The following is a 14,416-nucleotide window of genomic DNA, read 5'->3' as shown; positions in this document are numbered from 1 at the left end:
ATTTCTCACTGAAACTTTTTCTTTAATAAAATACCTGTGTTTAGTTTCGCATTGACAAAACTAATCTATAATTTTATTAGGATTGTTAGAAGCAAAAGTCTACATTTGTAACCAGTCTGTCAAATTTGTCCTTTGAGGAGAATAGAAAAATACACAGTTTATAATGTAAATAAAGAAATGTTCAGTGCAGCCTGTTTCACATTTCTAGAATTTAACTGGTGATAATCTAGGATTCACAAGAGCGTTAAACTCTGTCCTGAAATAAATCATCAAATTTGAAATGCAAACTTCATAACGAATCTGTATTTCAAATGATAGTCTTGGTATTGGTATTACAAGTTTGTAATGAAACTTGTATGTGAATCAACAGATAGTGTCTTCCCTTCCTTTTATTATCTCATGAAGATCCGTTTTAAGAAATCAATTTCTTAGTGTGTTGAGATAATAGGAACTTTTTGAAGGATATAGTGTGATAAAAATTAAATTAAGGCTGTGCTTGAAGTGACAAATGTAAACATCTCCTGAGGTATTGCATGCTGTATCCAAATAAGAGCACAGCTGCAAATAATTTGAAAACTAAATTGTATTTTTACATCAATGTGGTTAGACAAAAATGACTTATTAAGTAATTGCTATTGTGACATAAGCTTTATGCAGTAGCTGAATTACTTGGCACAGCTAAAACCTCAAACTACCTTGGGAATTTACCACATTCTTTAATTTTCTGATTGATTAAATGGATTATTTGACATTTTGGCAGAGCTTTGAAATCACAGCATAACAAAGACTCCTTTCATTGCTCATTATTTGCTCTCTTCAGGCTTAGTGCAGATTCTTTGAAATGAAAGGTTTAAGGTGCTTCTTTCCTGGGTAATTTTTGTTCCAGTTCACATTTTTACTAGCAGTGTCACATTTCCAACTCAAATTCCCCTACTGCGTAAATGTAGTTCCTTATAATAAAAGCATAACCTATGGAGATTTGTAATCTAGAAGACACTTTTATATAGCTCACAACAGTGCAACTGAAGAATTCAGTATGGCCAGTTTGTTATCAGAGAGGCTCTTAACCCTCATGCCCCTGGCATTTTCTAGGCCATGGAATGCAGGGAGCTACACTAAATGGTGGGTGTCTTTGTTTGGTGTGTGCCAGTGTTCATTTTTCTGCTGCCTCAGGTGGAAGCAGTCAACATAATGCACCAGTTTTGGGGCACAGCTCAGAGACAGGCAGGTAGTTTGGAGGCAGTTATCAGCTTGACACCAGCGAGTAAATGCATTACCTAACTGCACCAAATGTCCTTAATGAGCAGCAGCTGGATAAAACAATCCTGCTTTTGAAGTAACTGCATAATCCTCTCTATTGAAAAACAGCTCATGAGGGTACCTGGAGTGTTAGTGGCTGTTCTGCTCTATGCTACTTCTCAAACACAGATTTGGTGGAGCCAGGTAGCAAGCACGTAGATGGGAGTGAGACCTTCAGTGTCCTGTACTCATGCATTTTAATGACAGAAATCCTTGGCAGTGCTGGATAGGAGAGTCTGATTTCAAGCCTGTGTCTTTTCTAATACTATGAATACAATTGAGGCAAATTGCTTTGGCAGTTGCCCTCAGAGAGGGCTGTTTTCCCTCTCTCACGAATGTGGACAGCAGTCTGGGGGCTACACAGGCACAAGGACATGGCTCCAATAATCCTGTCACCATGGCAAGATTTCTCTTCCCCAAAAAAATCCCTTCCATGTGTCTGCATCAGTAACGGAGCGTAGCTCTCCAGGATGCTTCTGGCATACAGTAAAATATTTGCATAGGTTTCTCTGAGCTCAGATAGGGTTTCTGAGATGTGGTGAGCTCGCAAACAGCTGGGACTATACAAACTACTTGCTATTCTTAAAATATAACCTTCCTTGCAAACCACTACTTACTATGCTCCACCTCCATCTCTTATGCTTTTCAAGACAGAAAAATACCTTTGAGTGGGGAAAACTGGGGGCCCAAACCTTACAAAGGTGAAGCTGTGATTCCTTTCAGTTCCCTATTCCAAGGGAAGAGGAAGGAGTAGGATCCTATTCAGTCTCCAGGCACTTAGAGTTTTTTCTCCAAGAAATTAAATTATGCTCATGTGTCTAAGAACCCCAGTTTATTTCCAGTTTTCAGCACTGTTTCAGAAGTGATGCTCTTACCTGTCACGCTTCCCTTCCTGAGGGTGGGAGCAGGATCACTGCTAATTAGCAAGCCTTTTCTGAGGTTACAGCTCGATTGGAAGTTGTAAGGTAACTAAGCCTGTCCTGAGTTTAACTATTTTTCTAGCTGAGGTAAAGCTAGTGTTTCTGATAGTCCTCTGTTATAAAGTGGTTTAAACCCAAAGGATGAAAAAAAGAACAACCTGTGTAACTCTATATATGATTATAATTTTATTCATCTGAAGTAGTGATTCTTGTAATCAAGGTTGTGCAGTGCTTTATGTTACAAGATGTTGCTTTCAATTGTTTACAGCTTGTTCAGGCTGAATTTTCCTATGCGCTCTTCAGGCTGATTAAAAAAAAAGAAAATACAACCCAGAACTACAATCCACTTAATGAGAAAAAAAAGTTTTACTATCACAGTGGTAGTTTGAGGTAAGGATCTATGCACTCTCTAACCCTGTTAATGAACTGAGTGTGGTTCATGTGATGGAATCTGCTGTTTAAAAAACTTAGAATACAGCGGATGCAAAATTAAAGAAGAAAGCAAAGATTCCCAATTCTGTGTTTAAATAATGTAAAAGCCTCTGAATCTCATAAGCAGGGAGATGCATTCTTTTAAGTGTGCTTTGTCTAAGTCTTTCGTTAGACATTAGTTTTGTGTCCCAGTCTACACAATAAACCCACTGGAGGCTGGCACTCAGATCCTAGCTTTCTCCCCTGCTATAAAGACAGGTAATGTTTTGCCTGAAATGGAACACCTTCAGACAGAACGACTGAGTAATTCCCACTTCAGATATCCCACCTCGAATATCTGGTATGAGAGAAATGAGTCCAAGAACTCTTAGGCAAAGTCTTAAGCATCCTAATAACTCATCAGCTGGACAAGAAAATATTAACGCTACCAGTATTGCCTTTGGGATGTGGTATTTTGAGAAGTCAAAGCTTGAAGAATCAGAAGGGAGTGAGACAGTGCATTTATGAGTTGTGCAACTGAGGTTGGAACATCTCAGAGGTCAACAGCCTGTTCGTGAAATTTAGGAATAGGTAGGCTCCCAGAGCCAGAAAATCAAAGGTATTTCAGTGCCTAATTCCTAGTGAGTCACCTAAATGGAAGTGAGATTTGTGGAAAACAATGTGATTCTGCAGCTTGTAAATGACAAGCTGAGAATAAAACATAGTTTCTCTCTTGATGTGCTCTAATGATTCAGGTTTTAGAGGTGTGCTTGAATTATGTCTGAGGTAGCCCTAAAGGGGATGTTTGTAGCATCCTAGCTGTCCATGTGCAAGCTTTTAGTCTGCTGCAAATGGGAGAAAATGTGACTTGGCACTTAGAGTGAAACACATCAACCTACCTCAGTCAGTTCAGTTTGTATTTGCTGTGGGCTGGCAGCAGTTTCTGTGGCTCAGCTGATGTGTGGCACACTTGATTTTGAGGCTGAACCTGGGGCCACAGTATCAAGTGCATGTCTGAATCCTGCATATGCAACAGGATCTAGATGTGACAAAGTCATTACTGGCATGATTTAAAAGGAAAGAAACCCAAACCCCCAAAGGTTTTACATCTTACCTATAATGAGATCATACAGCAGTTTTATTTAGTGTAAGACTATTTAATCCATAGCTCTGGAGCTAAAGTCATCCCCTCTGGGTCACGTATCTGACTCAGCTCTAGAAAGAGCAAGACCCTCAGCTTTCATTACCCTCAGAGCAGTGGCATATATATGATCAGCCACCTGTGCTACTTAGAAAGCCCTTGCTTAAGCATTGGTCCTAGCCCTTTGGGCAATGCCATGTTGTTGTCAGTTTTAGTTCCCACTTTTTGTCATCTGTATTAGCATAAAAATTTCTACTACCCTGCAAATGGCTTAAAGTAGGCTGTAAAGATGCTGAAGAAAGGTTGTGATTTTAAACCAATACAGCCACATCGGTATGAACATCTTGACTGAATGTGCCACAGATCATTTTTCTTCTATTCCAACCCTTTATCTTAGGCCTAAGATTCGCCTTGGCTGGTTACAATCCTGTGAAAATTTCAGTTCCTTTCTTATATTTTACAATGCAGTTGCCTGCCTCTAGTTAGGTCAGTATAGAAATGCAACCTTGTCCTGGTTTCACCTGGGATAGAGTTAGTTTTCTTCATAGAGGCTCACACAATGCTGTGTTTTGGATTTTTGATGAGAATAGTGGTGATAACACATGGATGGTTTCAGTTGTTGCAGAGCAGTGCTCGCACAGAGCCAAGGCCGTTCCTGCTCCTCGCGCTGCCCTGCCAGCGAGGGGCTGGGGGTGCACCAGGAGCTGGGAGGGGACACAGCCAGGACAGCTGGCCCAGGCTGACCAGAGAGGTGTCCCACACCGTGTGGCGCCATGCTGAACAGCAAAACTGGGGGCGCTTGGACAGGTGTGTACGGGTGGGGGACTACTGTTGCTCAGGGTTTGGCTAGGCATTGGTCAGTGGGTGGTGAGAAATTGTGCATCACTTATGTCAGTTTTTCATTATTTTTATTTTATTTCATTTTCCTTTCTTTTTCTGTCCTGTTAAACTATCAGACGTTTTACCCAGAAATTTTACCTCTTTTTTTTCCAGTTCTTTTCCCCATCCCACTGCAAGTGGGGTGGCAGTGAGCAAACGGCTGTGTGGTTCTTAGCTTCCCGCTGGGTTAAGCAACAACACCCCTATGTAACAAAAATACAGCCTTAGAATTAACTGAGCTCAGCATGTATACTTCAGTTTTTATTTTAAGATGACAATGGCATTTGCAATGTGTTTTGCGTTATGGCTGTATTTGAACATGAAAGCTCAATGCATTGGTTCTATCCTGTATAAGTGGTAGTTAGTGAAACCTTTTATTAGTAAAGTTTAGATAATTACCTGGGTAATTTTACAGACAAATAATTCAGTAACATGAAATGATTTATTATGTTTATAATGATACTTTATTCTCTTTAAGTGCAGCTTAACATGTTAATTACAGACACTCAAGGGACTTGCAAAAAGTTATTTTAGTGATTATGTGTTATTAATTCTGCAGGGACTTTTTTGAAACAGCACCTGCAGAAAGATTCAAATGTCAAGACAATATGCAACATTGGCATTTAAAGATATTTGTTAAAAAAATATATTTCACAGTTGTGGGTTTGTTTGTTTGTTTGCCCTTGTAGAGTTGAGGCCACTTCATCTCTCTTGATAATGAGACTGTACCTGAATCAAGGTAGATGCTAAGTGTCTTCCTAGAGCACTTGTCAGGACATAGTAATCCTTGTATGAAAGTACACCATGTCATTTGATCCTATCTTCCCCTGTGACAGTTCCAATAAGCTGCTATTCTTCAGGTCCTCCTGGCTATAGCTACCTACAAATGATAACAGATCTCTCAATTTTGCAGGTCAATAATGTTAATATGCACTGCTACTTTAGTCTCTGATAGCATCTTTTCCATTGATACCTCAGTGATGTCTTTTGCAAGTGCAGAATATAGCAGTCTTGCAAGCACTTGTTCACTGCAAGTAATGTGCATCTGATCCTGGGTTTGGTGTGAGGACATTGTCATCTGTTCACTGTTTGACACCAAAGTTCAAAAACCCCTGTGACACTGGGACTAATGGTGTCTGACAGTTTTTCCGACAAAAAAAAAAAAAAAAAGAACTGTGGACAGAAAATGCTTTTTGTTTGTTTGTTTGTTTTGATAAATCCGTGATTAATGAAAGACAGAATTTTCTGAAAACCTGACTCACTCATGATGGCTTGGTGGAGATGCCACATTCACTAGTAGGTATGTCATCTCTGAGGAGTCTGGGTGCACTGGGACTTTGGTTTGATGTGGTGGTTGAGTACCAGCACCATGTCAACCAGTGGGGAGCCCAGTGCCACCACTGGAACTCAGGACTCCCAGATCTTTTCTGTGTGGTTGGTAGTGGGGCTGCCTTAAGCACTGCTGTTGTAGACACCTCTACGACCTTGCTTGGGGCTTGCTAGTGAGTTGGTTTTGGACAGGGGGAGGTATGTCCTGAAGTACTACTACACTCCACTGTGGTTCTATTCCATGTCAATCTGAAATCCAATACCCCAAACAATGACGATTTCTACTCATCATCTGGACAACCTGCATTTCAGACAGTTCTCATGAGGAATTATTTGTTAACAGTGCTATGTCCTGGTACGTCATATTCCACACGTGAATTGTGTAAATAATTCTGAATGGAAGCAGAGGGAGAGAAAGGTGCAATGATTAGTAGCAGGTACTGGAACTGCAGACACACTCCAGATGTTCAAATGATGAGTTTTCCACATCAGTCCTGTCGTATCTGCACATCCCTCTGAAGTCTCTTTAGACCAAGTTGTTTTAATTGTTTAGACTACCCTGTGTCCCCATCTGACTTTAAATTTGATAGTAGGATAGATAAATTTGAGTAGGTATCTTCTTTCTTTTACAAATTCTTTGCATTAACAATATTTAGACCTATCATGTAGCTGGCCAGAAGACACTGATGTCCAGAGGTGTTCATCCCACTTGAGAAAATATGCTTTCTCCCTTGTCATTTTATCATAGCATTGACTCCTCTGGTCTCAGGTTATACTTTGGTGGAAATTCCATCTCCTCTGGATAAAAATATGTAGTTCTGAAAAGTGATGTGCATTTTATAACTTCTAAAATGTATAACATGTATTTTTCTCTATAGATAATTACAAAAACTATTTAGAACACTGTAGCAAAGATGAGGAGATTCCGGATAATGCAGAGCTGATAGTGACATTATGAAAAGTTTCAAAAGATTCAGCAAGAAAAATGGCATCCCATGAAACAGCAGCATGAGGACTATTATATGTAATTCATTTAGTAAATATATAGATCACTAGTGGCATTCAAAATGTGCTAAACTGAGAATGAATACTGTACTTACATCATTAGATAACCTTAGTACGTTTGTGTGTAATGGTTCATTCGGGATTATTCCAGGCATGTGGATATTTATCATGATATTCCTGCATCTGTGTCCAATAAACTAAAGAGATAGTATATCTGATTAAGCTACAACAGTTTTAATAGCTGATACATTATCTTTAGAGTAATAAATCAAGGGAGCCTCTCTAGCCAAGCATAAAATTTGAGATGTTACAACCTTTGCAGTAACAATATTGATCTCTCAAACTGATGCTAGGTGGGAACAACTAGGGAAAAAAATCAGGAAATACCTAAAGAGATGGGAGCTGTGGCAGTTTTCCAAATTGCTGCTTAAAGGGATTCCCTAGGTCCATTGGCTACAGCAGATAAAATAAGGTAGAAATGGATCACGTGATATTAATTGGAAGAATGAATTCCTGTATTAACCTCCATCTACTTTTATTTGGATTGAGAAATGTTCTGCCTAAAACTGAATGAAGAAAGAAGTAAAATACCATTTCTAATGTTTCTCTTGACACAAAATCTGACTTGTGGGAATATGCCAACATGGTAATGAACAACAGGGGTTGTCCAGAGGACAGCGTGCTTCCAGTCTGTTTCCTGACTGCGTCCCCTTGGCTAATTTGCTGTTTTTCCTCTGCTGCTGTTGAGAGTTCATGAGGATGCTCCTGGTGGGGGGAGCTGTATATAGAGTGTTGAAATAAGAATTACTGTGAATTTATGCCACAGCAGATTACAACATGGAAGCTGAAACTAATTTTTCATCTCATGGCCTCACTTTGTTTCTTCCATTTTTTCACAGTCACATCTTTCTTTGCAGTTGCTTTAAATCAGGGACAACTTGGAGGAGACTGCTGAAAACAATAAAAGTACACAGCAAAATAAAAACACTAAAGAGATTCTTCCCCCCCCCCCCCCCCCCCCCCCCCCGAAATGTTATTCTCTTTGGAAACCTCTCATGAAGCAAAATTAGATTTCTTTAAAAAAACATTTCTGAACAAAACTTTTTTTTTCTTTTGTGTTTGGCAAATTACCTTCAGGCATTCTGCATAACAGATTTCTTTTTATTTTTATTTTTTTCCTGAAAATTTAGGAGAGGAGTTGCTTGTTGGCCAACTGATCCATAAAGCTATTAGTTCTTCTGACCTTTGAGAAGAAAACAGGAAATAGAAATGTGACATCTGAGAGCTATTTCAGCTTTTAGTACTGGGAAACATAATTTGATTCATGTGAAAATTTATATCTAACCAAAACTTTCAGACAGGAGTCTTACTGAGAATGACGTGTGTGTTAAAATATTTTGAGAAGTGATCAAAATGAAAGAAAGTTGTTCTTCTGATATGCAGCTGCAGAATCATTCTTCGCATCACATAAGGCATAGTGATGCTCGCAGGACTTGAAGAGTTATAAAACAAGCTCTTACAGAGCACTTTCTTTGCATCATTCTGATAAGGATTGCTGGTGCAAAAACTCATTTTTCCTAATCGTTTTTATAGCCAAATATTTGTGTGGTGAATGTTATTTCTCCAACTGATCTTACATTTTTGTGGTTGGTTGGAGTGGAGAACAAAAGCCAGTGGCACAGTTGTTTAACATCTCCTGTAGTCATTATTATTGAAATTTTCTATAATTTTTGCTCTTCTGTTGTTCACACTGGAACTTCAGTTAATGCTTCTTTTTCATAGGACTTGACAGCAACATTCACCAAAACAGCCACACTATCCAATGGGGGAAGAACAATCTTAGAAAATGCTGAGGAAAGCAAAGTAGGTTTGCCATAGCTAAAAAAAACCTTGTCCAGTTTCATCTTTAAACCAGCCTTTCTCACACGAGCAGTGTGTGTGCAAAGATTTGCAAGCAAAGACAACAGTGCAGACATGCTAGCAAATTCCACCTGTGCTGAACTCGCTCCTACCTGGCTCACCCTACATGCCAGCTCTGCCCCGCATGTTCCCCTGCCACTAACCTTGTGGAATAGAAAAGCAGAAGAAATGCATACACAGGGATGCCTCTTCTCATGCATTTGCTCCTCTTTCACCTGTACACCAAGAAATATGGGGTCTTTATTACCATGTATTACTATTGTTCCACTGCCTGATGTTTCTTTTTTTCATCTCAACAGCAATATGCTGCTGCTCTACTTTGTGCTATTGGATTAGTTGAATACAGATATTATTCAACATTATTCTGATGAGACTGAAACATAAGTTTTTCTAGTGTGGCAGGTTTGAGCTTTTCAAGTGAAAGCAACAAATTTCGATGCTTACTTATTTTGTCTTGTGCTTGCTGAACAACAATCTCTCTGCAAACTTCCCTGGTTCCCAGCTGATCAACGAATTGCCGTGTAGGCACAACTTTAGAGAGAGTACCCTGAGACATTGTCCTATGCATCAGGGCTGGTTTCTCCTGAGCATAGCTGCATAGCTACCTGTGGTTCCAGTCAGTGAGGGCTCCTCTTCTGTTTGAATCAGAGCTGGAAGGACGGGCAGAAATAAGCAACACTGGTACAGAGAGAAAGTTTCAGTTTGGGATAGGTGCGAGATTCATGCTTTTTGCATAAACTTTTTATGCTAGCACAAAAGGCAGGAACGAAACACCTGAGGTTTATCTTCCAGCAAAGCTGCCATCTGAGAAATTCTTAAGACCTTGATTAGGAGGAAGCCTGAAGGACGGACTATGCTGAACAGAGGAGCAAGATGAGGCAAAGCATCAGCACCCATCACACCTTAGGCCCTTTTGGCTCTTTAGGTTACTTTAGAGTACAAAACCAGGCCTGGCTTAAGATGTCACTCAGGTTGCTTAATCAGTATCAACATCTCAGGGCTGGCAGGTCCTACACAGTAATGGCGTGGCAACTTGTCTCGAGACCTGAGGTCATTGCTTGGAGAAGCATTATGAGCCTGCCTTGTACATACCAACATGCCAATCACAAAGAAGAAAGGCTAACATGTTATTGAACATAGTGCCAAGCAGAAAGCAGAGGAAAAGTGGCCTCCTGCTCTCATGCCTGACCTTAGTGCCATGATACGGGACTGGCCTACACGTTGTGTGGCAGAGCCTGGAGGGGAAGAAATAAAGCTCTTCCCACATATACATGCATTATCATCTTTGCCAGCTCACTGGTGACAATATTCTTTCATTTTGGTACCTTCCTTTGTGAAAGAACCCCAGTAACTCATGAACAGCATAACACCAGCAGGTAGCTACTGTGTTCCTAACCAGCCTGCCTTTCTTACCTCCCCTCAAAAAGTCGCACTTTTTCTGAGTCTATTAGGTTGGGAGAGGTAGAGAGAGATACTCTCTGTAGATTTAGGAATTTCAAGTGGAGGAGGAGAAAAATTTCGTAACTGTTGGGGATAGGGAGTGCCCAGCCGTGATACTTGGACTGATCCTTCTGAGAGGGATGGCAGTTGAATGTGATTAAAGCGCTGTGTTGAATTTCCATAAAAAAATTCCAAAGGATAAAAATTACCTGCCCTATGAAATATTGGCGTTTGAAGTTGTTCTTTAAGAGGAAGTTATCCACGTGTCATTGTTCTTGTGAAAACACCTTAAAAATATATTAATGAACAAGAATTTTACTCAAAGAAGACTACAGTCTTGAATATTGTATTGGTTTGCCTCTCCGCTCTATGAATGTAGATGAGATTTAAAAGCCATAGTAATTTATGAGCTGTACTTAGAACCTATAAAGAGATATCTTGGATTCAGAATTGTTTCATTCCTGATGTGATTTAGAAGATTAAACTGTCATATTTTAGCACAGATAGATGGCCATCATTGCTATAATTAATCATGTACAATAAATTCTATTATTTAGAAGCTACTTCATATAAAAGTTGAAAATATTTTTTATATAATACAAAATGAAGTAGATTAGTTAAGCTTTATAATTACATTTTCTAGATATATGTTGATTTGTTTCATATGCAGGGGCTATTTACTTTACAAAATTATCCAATACACTGAATGCATACTGCAAAACAATATAGTAATGGAATGTTTGTTAATGACTTCAATTTAAGGACAGCCTGTCTAATAGCTGAGATAAGATGTTACTAAAACAGTGTGCTAATGATTTGAAAATTGCTACAAAAATTGTGTTTAGTCTATGATGGGTTGCAAACATAATTGTACTAATAAATATCCAAGTCAGCCCTGATTTTCAAGCTTATACCATGATTACTAGGAGTTTTAGGAATATGATGGGGCTAAATAGTGCTGTTGTGCTTACATGAATAGCCTCTTCAGTGGCACAGCTTTATTGAATAAAGAGAGCAAGCACACTTACTAGGCAGAAATGTAATAAATGTTCATAACTGACTGGTCAAGATTGCTTAACTATGCACGTTTCTTGAAATGCTTTCTCCTGAATTTCAGTCTATATACTGTCCTGAATATGTTTGTATATATATAACTCTGTCTGTCTGTCTGTCTATCTATCTATCTATCATCTATCTATCTAATATGGTTAAGGTGAGATTCCATTGCTACCTATAACTGTAATACTGGATACTGGTGCTGTTATAAAATTCTTTTATGTTATTTCCATGTTCAAAGTGCTCATCTAGGATAAGAGACACCTGAGCTCAGTTTTCTTCTCTGCCTGCGTGGCAATGAATCCATATCCTTCAGCTTCTAAAAAAATGCTCTCAAAAGAGGCAAGTTATATCAGAGGGTCAGTCATAGGAAGGGATTGTGCGTGTCCTTTGCGTCAGTGGCTCAGAGTGTTTGTTTTCTGGTCTCTGCTATGGGCTGCTTATGTAGTTCAGCTTAAGTAGAAAGAGAATAAAATATATTTAATAAATATTGGGACAGGAACTGACCTTAATTTGCTGTTTTCAGTGAGCTGGCTTCAGCATGGTGCTGCCCCAGGGGAACCCTCAATCTGACAACTAGCCTGTGAGAAGAGAGCTGTGTCTTCCTGTCTCTCTGACGAGGTGTGAGCATGCAGTGGGGTTGGAGTTGGGTGGCCTTATCAATACGGAGACATTTCTGGGAGTTCCCCCAGGCAAAGTTCTGCAATCCCAGGGCAGACATTCGGGTAGTTGTAGTGCCCTTTCACAGCTGGATCAATAGTTATAACTGAGAATTTGGCCCAAAGCTTTTGCACAACCTCTTATTTCAGTGCTGATAAAATTTCAGCCTATGTTCTTAAAAAAAAGCTGGGGTTCTGGCACAAAGATTTATTTTTTTTTCTTTCTGAAACAAACTGAAAACCTGTACACAGCTACTTGTAAGGTGCAACACTTGGAAGTGTTAGTCTGAAACAGAAGATGTGAAAAGCGTTTCGTCCTCCAGTTTTCTGACAAGGAAGGAATTAGATGTTCCCTCTGCTCCTCACTGCAAGGTGAGGCAGCATACCAGCTAGCCTATTGTCGCATCAAGACTCATGATGAAAAGTGGTGGCTGAGGCTGCCTCCTAAGTTATTGTGTTTAAGATAAGTGCTTTACGAGCACACAGTGGCATGCACTGGCATGGCCTCAGAGACAAACTGGGAAGATGCTGAGGAAGTCAGACGCTGCTTTGGAGGGGCAGAGGAGCAGGTAGGGGTAGCACTGTGGTGCCTTGGCACTGCAGCCTCCCCACTACTGACAAGAGAGCTGAGTCTCCTGGCAGGCTTGGAGCTGTGCAGCTGCAAGCTATGAGGAACAGCAGTAAAGGACTATATTCAGCTGGAAGTTAGGGAGAGAAAAGAAAGGCAGGCTAAGTAAGGAACATGGGAGGCTTAATTCACTTGGCCTCCTTTCCTTTCCCATTGCAGCTGTTCTACTTCGGTTTGTTTAGCAGGCCTGAATTCTTCTTTTTTTTTTTTTTTTCCCATCATTGTTGTTCATAGTTAGCTTGCTTTGGGGTTGAAAGGAGCTAAGAGTAAATTATGTCTGGGAGATTCTGAATGTCTTAAGTGTAGTAGATCGTGGCAACCTCTACTGCTCACATCTAATGAGGCAAGGCAGACAGCTGCTAGCCTTCCGTTTGGAGTGGGCCTGTGGAAATGCTCCAAGCAGCCAAACAAAAGCAAATGGGGAAGGGAGGGCACCATATCCATGGGGCTTTGTAGGGCATCTGCAGCTACCACACTGTTTGCTTGACTTCTCTGCTTGTTCTGGGCCTGCCCCTGTGCCTCTCAGGGCAAAGATGCAGCTGTATGCCTCATGCTCAGGGGCACCTAATGCTGGAGGACTATTTTCAGGTGGCTTCCAGGTGTTGGGAAGTGTAATAAGCAGTGAGTGAAATGCTGGACTGCAGAGGTGGCACCATGTGAGAGCTCCAGCTTATAGTTTCTGGCATTGGTCACTGTCTGCTTTTTTTTTTTTTTTGTTATTTTCTAGGTTGTAATATTGTGCCTCTGCTCATGAATGCTTCTGCTAACTCATGGTGGTGTACTGACTTATTGTTTACAGTATCATTTACCTCGCCTCTGCTGCTAGTCCCCAGTCTGTAGGATTCAGCCTAGAGAGTTCACTTTGCTGTTCACCTCCTCTGACTCCTTCTGCTTTGTATCTTAGTTAATTATCTGTAGACAAAGACACACTGGATGCCTTATCAACTAGAAAGACTGAATTAATCAGCTTTGTTAGGCAAAGGTTATAGCAAGGGGGTGACCATCCTATCCATCTGTTCACTCATCTCCTGAAGAGTAACCATAACAGAACTCTTAAAAATCCTATTAATTATAGGTCAATAGCCTAGACACTCTGATAGCACTGCAAGGAACTATGGACAAAATGTCCGGGATTAATGGATTTTCTGAAGACTTTTATAAGGTCTTTTATAGATGTTTTCCTCTCAAATGCTAATATGTTCTGCAAGTAGAAAGAAAATGGCTTTTTACCACTGTATTCCCTTGATGTGGCTAGGCAAAGCAGGGAGGTACCTTAAAGTATATAAAATGCATTGACTTGATCAATTCATATGTAAAGTTCAAGGAGAAAACTTTGGCCTTTTGCCTTCAGAAGTAATCATCCAAGTCACAGAATTATCTCATCTTGACGCATGAGGAGTCTCATGCATTGAAATTCAGAAGTTCACCCAATTTACTACTGGTGATAAAATTGGCAAAATGTACTTGGGAAGCATCAGACAATTCGCTGTGCAGCATACCTTGCTGAAGTGAATCCAATCTCCCTCAAATTCTGTCTTTTAGAAAAATGTTATACAAGTAGGCTAAGAAATTCTGTCAACTTCTTTATCCCTTAATTATGGAAACTTTCTTTCATTTGGAGGTGTATGGTAACCTATTCAAATGTTAGGGCTCTAAATACCATGTTTGTGCTTAGTTTGCAGTAAGCATGGCTGTGCGACAGGGCAACCATTTATCTCTGTTCTTTCTT

General features: G+C 40.0%; 1 protein-coding gene across 8 annotated transcripts in view; it reads left to right on the top strand.

Annotated features, from left to right (window-relative positions):
• Positions 1 to 14,416, top strand: part of LOC308196777 (dynein axonemal heavy chain 12-like) — a 159,567-nt gene that overhangs the window by 98,010 nt on the left and 47,141 nt on the right. The window lies entirely within an intron of this gene.

The sequence above is a fragment of the Anser brachyrhynchus genome (assembly GCF_964034855.1).
Source record: "Anser brachyrhynchus genome assembly, chromosome: 1".
Lineage (NCBI taxonomy): Eukaryota > Metazoa > Chordata > Aves > Anseriformes > Anatidae > Anser > Anser brachyrhynchus.
Note: the sequence above shows the minus strand (reverse complement) of the source record. Positions and strands in the feature narration are given on the sequence as shown.